The sequence below is a fragment of the Salmo trutta genome, chromosome 6, assembly GCF_901001165.1.
Source record: "Salmo trutta chromosome 6, fSalTru1.1, whole genome shotgun sequence".
NCBI classification, from domain to species: domain Eukaryota; kingdom Metazoa; phylum Chordata; class Actinopteri; order Salmoniformes; family Salmonidae; genus Salmo; species Salmo trutta.
In genome coordinates this window covers 14,483,185-14,489,537 of record NC_042962.1, presented here as the reverse complement: position 1 = coordinate 14,489,537, position 6,353 = coordinate 14,483,185, and the positions used below count along the sequence as shown (strand labels likewise).

Sequence of the window (6,353 nt, the reverse complement as noted above, 5' to 3'; positions counted from 1 at the left end):
CACGGTGGCACACAACAACCACTATGATAAGAGCTACGATATGTTTTTATCAGGATTTTTGTGTGAAGAAATCATTGCAAATCTTATTCACAATAGACCTGGATATGCATGTTATAAATTCAAAAAAATTCAATGCAATTTAGAGGAGATTGAAATCCAGGAATTTAAATGTATTTAACTTCCTCAATTTTCTGCGTTGAAAAATAACTGCTGTTGTTCATCCATGAATATCATTTGATTTGTGTTTATACTTATGTAATAAATGATCATTCAATAATATTTGAAGTCTTGTCAGGAATCATACATTTCCCCAAGGTGTGTAAATTATGAATACAAGGATATGGTAAACAACTTACATTTTCATAGGTTTATTAAACAAAAATCATGTGCAGCACAGAGGGAGAATGACAAGTTATCAATCTGCCCCATTCCAAAGACGAGACAATCTTTATATGCTCATCCGTATCTCTGTTCTCTCTCCAGCTGCCTCGGAGTGCCTGGGCCCTGGTCAAAACATAGGCAACTTGCAAGGCCAGAGTGAACCAGGGAGTAGACATCTCTATGACTTTAAAGTGCCTATAGCTGAATTACAGCCACCGGCCTTATCCCCAGGAATGTCACTTAGGGCATTAACGATGCCTAAATGCTGTTTTATGGTGTCTCTTATCATCAGAGAGCAGTCACCCTCTGCTTTAATACGCAGCTAGAATGTAGAACAACTGGCAACACAATCACATGAAGAGATTTATTTTTGTATTGAGTAGCAATTTCCCAATGCCAGAGTGGTCATTTCAGATCAATTACTGTGTTTGCTTCTGCTCTTAGAGTAGGTAGTATTCAGGTCAGGTCAGTGGGGCTATTCACTGTGCCATGTCCTGCCCTGACTGACTCAACACTGAGATAACAGACTCTCTTTATGTAGCTGAGGTCATTCATAGAGGCCCATGATTTACTGCAGCAGTAGAATAACCTAAAAGTACTCAGGAGGTATGCCATTATTTTCATTGGCCAAACACCAGAGTCATTAGAGATAACCCAAGATGACTTTTTATTACTGGGTGTCTAACAGACTATGCAGAATCCCTTTTTTAATTTTCAATCTCTCTCTCTCTCTGTCTCTCAGCCAAAATCCTGTTATTTTGTACTGCTGATCAAAGGAGGGAGAGGCTTCATGACCTAATTCAACATAGGAAAACAAGCAAATCACTGGTACCCAAGGGTAGTGATACAGGTATTACATCACCTGGGAATGCCTTCTCTTCTTCCTGTGGTGCTATCTGATTGTCAGAGAAAGATACAGCTAACATGATACTTTTTAAAATGACGACACTGTATACCTATAGACCTATCAAACACACATTCCCACAGCAAGTTCTGATGAATTGTATCCTATATTGTACGCTAGCGATTACCCTGAAACCTTGTCAACTTGATATAATGATTTGACCTGCCATGTTGACCCTCACTCTGTGTTGTGTTAGGGGCCTACAGTGTATTCAAGTCTGCCCATGTATGCAACGGCCACTAGGTGGCATAGCATACCTATGGGTATTATTGTAAATCTGCAAACCACGAAGAAATGATTCAACATAGGCCTATTTGATTGGATATGAATAAATGTTTTTGACAAATACAATTTCCATATCTCTTCCAAATTTTCGAGATGAAGTCTATATTTAAATCTGGATTATATGTTCAGATTCTGACTCAAATGATCCTAGTTAAAATCAGAAATAGGCTATGGGTTGAATGGACGGTTAAATATGCAGGCCTAAGTTTTAGCCTACGTATCCCATGCATAGGAGGCTACAGATTCGGGTTGATCGTTACATTAGGCTATGTTGTCACTGCTTGCAAATGTCATTACACATAAACCTCACAAGGAGACAAGAAGGCTACTATTTTTAAGTGAAATGTAGAACTGTGTGGCTGTAACTGTGTACGTGCATTCTTGTGGCGTGTGTGTTTGTGTGCATATTTATGTGATTCCTGATGTGCGTGTAGATGTATGCGTGGGTCTGCATGTAGGCTGTGTGCCTTTGTTTAGATAAATCCGGTTGTGCCCTGCTTTCATGTAGGCCTATTCAATATAATAGCTTACTGTATATTTCGTGTATAATAATGTTATTCTGAAGCGTTCGCGTATGGCGCAAGCCTACTAAAACAAAATGGGCTGCTCTGCGGCGGACTGCTTTCAGCACCAGTGGTGGTGGACAGCGCCTTGAGAGCGGATTGTGTATATGCAAGGCCTCTACCTCAACCAAAGGTCCTTCATTTACACTCGACCACAGGGCACATTTACAACATCCTCCCACATATTTGAACATGTTTAAGCTGCATATGTTTTAGCTGCAATAGATCATGTTGCATATCGACAGTGTAGGCTACAGCCATTTGAAATGACATCAGTTATCATATGAAGACATGAGCTGGTAGTATTGGGTGCTTTATTTACTCTGAAAAAACGAAAACGATACAACATAGACTACAGGGGAATTTGCAGACAACAAACCTTTTCCGTTATCGCTTTAGTGTCTCGCTTTAGTGAAAGCTGTGTGCGCTCGCGTAGATGACAGCAGGCTCCGCTCTTGGCATTCACCGCGTGCCTTAATTGTAAGACATTAAATCAAGGTCCGCTGTGAACACGGAGAACCAGAACCTCAGAACACTCAGTGTGTGTGTGTGTGTGTGTGTGTGTGTGTGTGTGTGTGTGTGTGTGTGTGTGTGTGTGTGTGTGTGTGTGTGTGTGTGTGTGTGTGTGTGTGTGCGTGTGTGTGTGTGTGTGTTACATTTTGCTATTTCCACCCATAACATTCATTCTTTGCCATTTCCGCCCATAATATTCCTTGTTCTATATAGACCAACCACCCGTTTCTTCAGACCTTCAGTGCGAACAGTTATGTGCCGATGTCAGTGTTCTTTGAAGTTGGAGTGGCATTCTGTAATGGAAGGTTACTCGTGTAGACTATCAAACATCATCTCATAGCTGCTGATATAAACGTATGCTATATACTTTACCCCATAATGACAATTGATTGTAATTTGATAGAAAAAAACTATTAAACATTGAAGCACGGCGGCCATTGAGCTTGGTGACACCCGTGCGTAATGGGTTAAAGTCGTCACTAGCACTGTTTTTGGGGGCTAGATTCAAACTGATGGTTAGTCCGAATCCGTCTCCGGAGGCAAAAGGGGGACGGGCCATTTGATCTTCTTCAAAGGATGTCTGTTTTGGCAAAAAAGCGTCAGGAGTAGACTTCAACCACGTCGTATTCCTCCATCAAACACCTACCAAAAAAAGAGAAGAAAACACCAAATGCGTCACAAACCTTAGAAAGTCAATCCTGAAATCCTGTACGGGAAAGAGAGAAAAGCCTACAAACAGGGGAAAAGTGTTCGTCTTACATTAAAAAAAGAAGCCTATAGAGATCCATAAAGGTCGCTTTCTGCTTGGAAAAATGGAACGGCACTTTACAAGAGAAAGCATAGCACCAGTCTACTCGCAGGTCAAGTAAAAATTAAAAAAGAAGAGATTCCGCAAAGCGCGAATGAGACAATTCGAAAGCCTCAAAACTGCCCTCCTCCTGCATTCCATCAACGCACCGTGGAACCACCGAAGGCAAAGGTATATAGGCTCCTCTCCTCACAAATCCATCTGGGACCGAGGACGAGCTGAGCTGAGCTGTACATGTCCCATTTTCGATACCACTAAATGAGACTGATCTCCCTCAGCCCGGTCTTTTCCCCTCGCCGGCTGACTTCAGGATTAATGGCGCTCTAGCCAAACAAATAAGGCATCTGCCTTCTGCACAAGAGGATTGCATGGGGGACGGTGACGTCACTGGGCAAACAGATGTTCTCTCTCCCTCTCTCTCTATAGCTAACGTCCCCAATCATCTTCCGGTGCCCTTGAAACTAAGGAAAAATCACTTCAGTCTCAGTTTAAACCTAATCTCCCTGTTTCTTAGCTATTGCAATTACTCGACGCACCTTGTTAAAGTGTATAGTGATGGACATAGAACGAACAGAAAGAGGATTTTAAATCCTGTTTTGTCATGCCAATGCACAGCGATCTGTGTGAGTAGGCTAGTTTGATAATATCACTAGGTGAGTTGGGCTATTGGTTTAGCCTAAAGGTTTGAAATTGACTGACTATATAATCAGTTACGCAATGTTACACTGTTCTAAAAATGGACACACGCGCGCGCGATTTTCTTTTTTCAATTGTGTCGAATTGTTTAATGTGTGTGAGCCATTAGAACCATTTCGTGGAACAATGTGTTTAGGTCCAATGCAGACCTTATTCGCTGTCCGCGGTTTTGAAACCAGTGCAAAGCCAGAGCATGGAACCAATGTATCTGTTCATGTCATTACATTCACTATGCAAACTATTTGACATTTTGTCTTTTAAGCAAGAGAATGTGCATTCATTAAATCAGTTGTGCGTAGTAACTATTTGCATATATAGAATATAAAACGCTATAGTGTTTATAGCGTATGATTAACGCGTTTGAAACTGCATGCCAATCGTCATTATATCCATCAATTTGCCTCATGAAACCAGTGCAAAGTATACTGAAATGGAATTGATCAATTATTGAGTCAAGGCTACAACCCCACTACCTCCACTACTACTATTAGGACTAGCCTGTCTACTACAGCAACTAGGCTGCTGCCTCAACAGTGCTGCTAAGCGTTCCAATAGGCTTTGGGAGCTATTTCTGCCGTTACACAGATTATATTCACTAATGTATATAAGTATAGGCTTGAACGCAGTTTGGATTCAGAAGGCTATGATTATTGCACCGCATTACCCATTCAATATTTGGGATAGAGAAACAAAGGGAAACGCCATTTTAGATGGGGGGGGAAGGAAATCCCCCCTCCCATATGAAAAATCTAAATGATACAGTCCTTTATGAACCGATATTTGGAGTGTGTAACAAAACCGCCATATAGTTTACCTTCCCGCTATCCGGTAACCATTGAGAACTCAACCCAGTAGGTCCGTGCGCGGACCCATTGTCTCAAAGCGCCGCGCGACGAACAAACAAGTGCATAATGAGCATGCAGTCATTCCATCGTTTTTATCGATTATGTAGACTAACTCTAGCCCATATATATGAGCCCACTTGTGCAGTAACGTGTATAGTGATTCTACTGGCTCTTTGTCAACCTTATTCATATCCATAATTACTAGAGGCATTTTTTTAACGCCCGCAATAACAATGGCAAGTGCAACGTCGGAGGCAAGTCCGTTATCTTTGAGTGCCTATGCTTTGAGCGAATCATGCCAACACCCCAACACCATATAGGCTAGTGAGTGTGCATGGTCAGTTTTAATGTTACACATGGACGACACTTAACAAAGCACATTTCTTTCCTTCTCATATATGATATGAAATACCGACCCAGTGGAGACATGGATGCTCCATACTCACCCTCTCTCGCAGGCCAGATGGTCCCATGGTATTGTCCTGTATCCATTCGCTTTTTGTTTTCTTTCACGTCATTGTATGATATGATTCGTTTTGTTGTTAGCAAACGGCTTGTAGGCCTATTCCCGGTGATCTCGGTGTAGTGATAGACATTCAGGGGACTCCGGCGGGCGAGTAGCGGATTCTACCAGTGTGAGCGATGCTCTGCAAAGCATGGCTCCCTTTTCCCCTTTTTTTCAAAAGAGGGCAGGTCGTTCTGTGCATTACAATGAGTTAAATCCCCCCCCCCCCCTCCACACACACACACACACACACACACACACACACACACACACACAGTTGGAAATATCAAATGTCAATATAACATGAAAGGATTTTGTCACGTTTGTTAGCCTATATATGCATTTTGTTTGTCGTGTTTGTTTCTTTCAAGATGTTAAATGTAGCAGTGCACCAAATCATTACGGACTAGACTTGTGTCATCCACGATAATCTGAACCTAGACTAGGAATGTGCGTAATAAAGGTACACCATTGAATCGACGTCTCCGTGTGCTGGGTGCAATTTGTCATGTTTAATACCGTTTGTCCTGAGAGCTCCATTAGTACGTTGTAGTTCCACGCATTCTGCCTCTAGACCGCAGCTCAATCTCACTGAATCTGTTCCAATGAGATGGTGAGCCCTCAGACCGCACGTGATTCATGGGCCAGATATAAATGTCAATTTATTTCACGACCTTAAATAGGTAAAAATGCATATTTACAACTCCTAACGATTAGAGATATTAAAGCATATCTCGACCCAGTTCATCGGAACGCACTTAACACATCTCGACCCAGTTTATTGCAATGTACTTAACCTATACTTGAAGGTCTTCTAAGGTAGCCAATTGGACATCAGTGAGAGCCGTATTCA

The 6,353-nt window shown here is 41.8% G+C and overlaps 1 long non-coding RNA gene across 1 annotated transcript; it reads right to left on the bottom strand.

Moving 5' to 3' along the window:
* Positions 1-2,430: 2,430 nt before the first annotated feature.
* On the bottom strand, positions 2,431-5,702 carry LOC115195500 (uncharacterized). Its single transcript, XR_003878705.1, has 2 exons — positions 5,442-5,702; positions 2,431-3,288 (listed from the first exon to the last, which is right to left on the bottom strand). It is a non-coding gene; the product is annotated as an uncharacterized LOC115195500 (long non-coding RNA).
* Positions 5,703-6,353: the final 651 nt, after the last annotated feature.